Genomic DNA, 6,261 nt, shown 5'->3' on the forward strand with positions numbered 1-6,261 from the left:
GACAGGAAGGAAGTGGTAGCTGAGGGAAGAAACAAATGTAAGAATTTTAGCATTTAAAAACCATATTCTGCTCTCAGTTCTTCCTATCTCTCTTCTTATCCACTTATCCCAGAGATAGGATGGGCAAGCTCTAGGTTCTATACTTCAGAAGTAGGGAAACTGAGGCCCTCTGAGAGATAAAGGGGTTTGCCTCAGAGCGTGCATGCATCATGTAGCAAGAGAGCTGGTGCAGGGACTCTGGTTTCCTGATTCCCAGCCAAAGGCTCTTGCCAATGCCTTTTACTGCCACCCCTTGCCTGTCTGCCAGGGCCTTGTGCTCAGTGCCCCCTCTGCCCAGGTCCACCTGGGAAAAGACACTACACTATGAATACAGTTCTGCCCTGCCCTTTATGGCCAGAAGACATGTAAACCTGAGGTTCTGTGATCTTGAAAGAATGAAAAGGACATTTTAGCTAACCAAATGCAGGGCTTTGGCTGGCCAGACATTAGGGCCCAGAGGTGGAAACACCTGACCAGGTATGGAGCAGCTTTTTGGCCTACCGAACACGCAGGTGTCTGTGTGCAGTGTGTGTGTGTGCGCGTGCGTGCGTGCATGTGTGTGTGTGATACTGGGAATTAAACCCTGGACCTTTCCACTGAGCCACATACCTAGCCTTTTATTATTATTATTTTTTAAAACTTTCGAGACAGGGTCTTGCTAAGTCTCTAAGTTTCCCATGCTTGGCTCAAATTTAATCCTCAAGCCTCAGCCTCCCATATGCTTTGAGTGGAGAGAAACTTGCTTGCGGTGCTCATGGGAGTCTTTAGGGAATCTTTAAGAAAGAGGTGGACTGGCCGCCAATCCCGAGAGCCGCCCTGCCAGGCGCGGCGCATGGAGCCGCGATCTCCCGTCCCCGCCCCGCCGAGCTGGAGTTGCCCCCGGACAAGATATGAGAAATGAGTGTTGGACGTCGAAGAATAAAGTTGTTGGGTGTCCTGATGATGGCAAACGTCTTCATTTATGTGATTGTGGAAGTCTCCAAAAGCAGTAGCCAAGAAAAAATTGGAAAAGGGGAGGTAATAATACCCAAAGAAAAGTTCTGGAAGATATCTAGTCCTCCCCAGGCATACTGGAACAGAGAACAAGAAAAGCTGAACAAGCGGTACAATCCCATTTTGAGCATGCTGGCTATGGCTATCATGGATATGGGTCTTCAACTATAACCTATCTGAATTGCTGTGAACCTGACCTGAGGGTCACATCAGTTATAACAGATTTTAACAATTTGCCGGACAGATTGAAAGATTTTCTCCTATATTTGAGATGTCGAAATTATTCACTGATTATAGATAATCAGCCAAATAAATGTGCAAAGAAACCCTTCTTATTGCTGGCTATCAAGTCCCTCACTCCACATTTCTCCAGAAGACAAGCAATTTGGGAATCCTGGGGCAGAGAAACCAATGTGGGGAACCAGATAGTGGTGCGTGTCTTCTTGCTAGGCCAGACCCGACCCCCCCAGAGGACAACCATCCAGACCTTTCAGATATGCTGAAATTTGAGAGTGAGAAGCACCAAGACATTCTTATGTGGAACTACAGAGACACTTTCTTCAACCTGTCTCTGAAGGAAGTGCTGTTTCTCAGGTGGGTGAGTACTTCCTGCCCAGACACTGAGTTCATTTTGAAGGGCGATGACGATGTTTTTGTGAACACCCATCACATCCTGAATTACTTGAATAGCTTGTCCAAGAGCAAAGCTGAAGATTTGTTTATAGGTGACGTGATCCACAATGCTGGGCCCCATCGAGATAAGAAACTGAAGTACTACATCCCGGAAGTTGTTTACTCTGGGGTTTACCCACCTTATGCACAGGGAGGTGGATTCCTCTACTCCGACCACTTGGCCTTGAGGCTGTACAACATCACTGACCGGGTTCATCTCTATGCCATTGATGATGTTTATACTGGAATGTGCCTTCAGAAACTCGGCCTCGTTCCAGAGAAACACAAAGGCTTCAGGACATTTGATATCGAGGAGAAAAACAGGAATAATATTTGTTCCTACATAGATTTGATGTTAGTACATAGTAGAAAACCTCAGGAGATGATTGATATTTGGTCAAGGTTGCAAAGTGCTCATTTAAAATGCTAAACTATATACAAGCTAAATTTTGCATAGAAAGGCATATCTGGACTAGTTGTATTTTCACATTAGGTTATTTGTATGTTAAGCCATCGGAATTGCCTTTATAAGTAGTATCCATTTGAGGGCCTCCAAGCCCTTCGATTTGGTACTTTTGTGACAAGGGAAAGCAGATGACAATTTTTTATGGAGAATATGACAGGGTGATTGGTTCTAATCCCTTCTACTTGCTAATGGTCATTATTTTCTAATTTGTCCCCTTTCATCTGAGTCATGTTTCTAGAATTTGACCACTGTAAGTTATTTTTGTTTTGCCCTTCTGTATGAGAATATTCTTATTTCCATTGTAATGACTGATATATCTATAATTCAGGTATATTGAACTTATTTGCTACCAAGATCTTGTTGTTCATGACTCAATGGTTTTTGTGAAATGGAATTATGTTATTTTCATAAGATGTGGATGAATTTTGTTTTTGCTTGTTTGTTTTTTTGTTTTTGTTTTTTTGAGACAGAGTCTCACCATGTAGTCCAGACTGGCCTTGAACTTGCTATGTAGTTGAGGATGGCCTTGAAGTCATGGCCATCCTCCTGCCTCAGCCTCCCAAATGCTGGGATTACAGGCATGTGCCATGACACCCAGCTGAAATGTGGATGAATTTTAAAAATTGTTTAGAAAATGGACTATATCAAAGTTTCCTGCCACCCCATCAGTATTTTCTTATGTTAATTAATTAGTTAATTTTATAAAATAAGAGTCACTGTATGACATATCCAGTTTATCTTGTTGTGGTTTATGATCAGGAAAATAAGTTTAATTTTTCTTATGGGTGATGTCACAATAGTTACATAATTTTAGTATTTTGAAAATAAGAAGTGTGATTCCATAATAGCCAACTGATGATTGCATCTCCCCTGACAACCATTCATATGAGTTTATAAATTTTCATTGTGGATTAGGACTTTTGAACTTGAAATGCAAAGATGGCAGTTACAGATGTTTTAAGCGGTTTGTCAGTTTAAAACTCCAGGATTCTATTCTTGCCACATTTTCACATGTTGCTTATCCAAAGTTATTATTCTGAGTAGGGATCGCTTCCCTGTCGCAGTGTAGAAGTGCCTGTGTTTTTATTTATTGCTCAGATCGAAGACCAAAACATTTTCTTAAATATATTTTGTGTAATATTTTATTTGTATACAGTGTTGTTGATGAAATATTTAACTAGAGCATGGTATTTTAAATGTTAAGATGTAGCATGTTAAATAAAGCTAATGGTTATTTTTGAATTTTAAAATTCTTTTTTTGGAGGTATGAACTAGTTGATAAAATTCTGTCAAACTATTGCTTATATGTACTATCTTGTAACATGCTTTCTTGAAATATTTTTGTGTTTTTAGAGATGAATATTCCTATCAGATACAATATTGGGGACTGTAAAAATGTGGAAATAAAGCAATTGTATTTTTATTGTTAAAAAAAAAAAAAAAGAAAGAGGTGGACTCCATCTGGGACCTGAAGGCACTGGAAAAGACAGAAGGGCAGCCAGGCCCAGGGCCTGATGGAAATGGACCTACCAAAGCAGAAAAGCAGAAAGAAGACTTGTCCGGAGTCACGAGGCAGTAGCGAGAAGGAAGATCAGTGCAGCAGGATGGCTGGGCAAGCTCTCTCGTCCCACATGTGCCCACTATAGTAGGACCTTGACCCCTCCCCCGAGATGTAGGATCTATGTTCCATCTCCCTGAAGCTGGGCAGGCTATGACTATGTCCAAAGTAAGGGGCAGTGCAGTGTCTTTTCCCAGGTGGGCTTCTGAGGTCACGAAAAGGGACACAGCTTCCCCCTTAGTTATGGGGACACTCAAACCTGAAGCCTTGAGCCACTCTGATTAGTTTGATGGCCACCATGCCATGAGGAAGCACAAAGTAACTCATGTGGAAAGATCACGTGACAGGTTTGGGGACCACTCTCTGACTGCCACCTTATAAGGGACCCTGAACCTTGAACTACCTAGCTGCATTTTCCCCAAATTCCTGACCTACAGAAACCATGGTTGGAGCATCTTAAGCCTCTGAGGTTTAGAGTGGTTTGGACACAGCAAGTAACAAATAAGGTTGGTGAAAGTCAAGTACTGTTGTGGAAAGAGCACTGACTGGGGATCAGGAGGCCTGGGTTCTTGTGTCTAGACTCACCAATAACTTGCTGTGTGGCCTTGGACAGGACACTTTCCCTCTCGGCCTCAATTTCATTATTTGTAAAAACCAGCGGTTAGAAAGGCCTTTCTGGTTTGAAAATTTCCTTTGCAGTGGAAAGCCTCAGAGGAGTTGGGACTTTGTCCTTAAGCAACAGGGAATCAGTGACTGAGCAGAAGGGGACTTGCTGAGAGCTGGCTCTGGAGATAGCATGTGGGAGATGGACTGGGAGCTCTTCCTTCCTCTTTTGCAGCTGAGAAGGTGAGCACCAAGGGGATGAGCAACCCCCAGGAGCCAGCTGATAGGAGGGGAGGTGTGGGAGGTTGGGCCAGTCAGCACCAGATGATCCTGAGAAGATTCAGAGTCTACCGCCATACGACCCTGAACTCACCCGGTCTCGTCTGAGAAGATTCAGAGCCAAAGGTGCCGATGCCAAAGAGCTCCCCGCCCCCATTTGAAGGAAGGACCTCTGGCTGTTTCCCACCTCAGACCCAACCATTCCTTTCACCTGTAGGACCATCTACTTAAGCAACCTCTCTCTTCTGTCTTTCCAGTGGGATGTTTTATGCTTTCTCACCTCTAGAACAAATCACGAGGCCCCACTTTGCTCACATGCAGCTGGGCTTAGCCTTCTGCCCATCGCTCAGATGTCAGGACCCCAGAGCTGTCATCACCACACATAACCAGACTCATAGGAAGACACAAGTCACACACTTTCAGTGCCCTCCTTGGGGCCTCTTTTGGGCCTGCCCAGACACCTGACCCTGGGCTCTGTTCATGAACCCTTGGGTGTGGAAGTTTTGGTTACGTGACACTCCCACTGCCATGGAAAGTCCAGAATGCCATTCCTGAAAGGGAGAGGTAGCCGCAGCTCTCGGCTTCCCATGGTCTCTGAGGAAAACAATGGGCAGGCTGGTGCCAGTGGGGATGGGGTAGGTTTGCTTCTTAGCAACAAAGGGAGCATTTGAATGGGAGAGAAGCCTGGTGGCCCTCTGGGACTGTCTCAGTTGCTTATTTCTCTCTGCTCCTAGATCACTTCAGGCAGGCTTGGGGATCTGGATTCCCTCGCCGGTGGCCTGTGGCTACCACCTCCCGCAGGGTGAAGGGAGGCTGAGTTTGTGCAGGCCTGGACAGGAGGAACTGGCCTTCTCCACACCAGTCCTGGCAAAAGCTCACAAAGTATTGAGGGAGTTGTAAAATCTGGGAGGCCAAGGGCAGGGAGGAGTAGGAAGGAGAGCGCTTGGGGAGAAGGGCTGTATGAAATGGGCTCTGTTGCCTGACAGGGCTGAATTCCATTTTCTCTGAAGGGAGGTCAGGGGCCCAGCTGAAGCCTGTTTGCAGGCCTTCCCTTCATGGCTGTGCTAACAGCTCCCAGCATGCGTGGAGCCCTAGTATGAGCCTGGCGCAGCTGTCAGCCTGTGTCATGGGCTGTCTCATCTAATACTTCCCAACAGCTCTATGAGGTAGGACTATTATTATCCCTATATTGGTGATTAATAATAACTGTATGCCCCCCATAATAGATGTTAAGTGAGCTAGTAAGTGGCTGAGCCTGGATTGTGAGCCCAGACTGGTCTGGAGGGTGACACCGAACCAGTAGGCTTTATTTCCTCTCACATGGAGCCAGGCAGCATTATCCCACCCTCTGGGGCTACCTTCTGAAGTGCCTTTCCTGAGCTTGCTTTCTTGGGGCCTGTCTCATATTATATTTGAATGTTATGGCAGCTACCAATTCACTGAGCATTTATTTACCAGAGATTGTACTTACTTCACATGGTTTATTTTGGATAATCTTTACACTAACCCTACAGTATAGGTATTGTCATTATCTCCATCTTACAGGTGAGGCAACTGAGGCTCAAAGGTCTAATAATTTGTTCAAGGTCAAATGGCTAAGCAGCAGAGCCAAGATTTAAATTTGAACCAAGGTCTTTCTGATTGGGAACCT

At 44.9% G+C, this 6,261-nt stretch overlaps 1 pseudogene; it reads left to right on the forward strand.

The window, feature by feature from the left end:
• The first annotated feature begins 782 nt into the window (after positions 1 to 782).
• LOC101723662 (N-acetyllactosaminide beta-1,3-N-acetylglucosaminyltransferase 2-like) lies at positions 783 to 2,333 on the forward strand (annotated as a pseudogene).
• Positions 2,334 to 6,261: the final 3,928 nt, after the last annotated feature.

The sequence above is a fragment of the Heterocephalus glaber genome, unplaced genomic scaffold (genome assembly GCF_053883595.1).
Source record: "Heterocephalus glaber isolate CG9 unplaced genomic scaffold, H.glaber_assembly_v1.0 deba00001729, whole genome shotgun sequence".
In the NCBI taxonomy this organism is placed as follows: Eukaryota; Metazoa; Chordata; class Mammalia; order Rodentia; family Bathyergidae; genus Heterocephalus; species Heterocephalus glaber.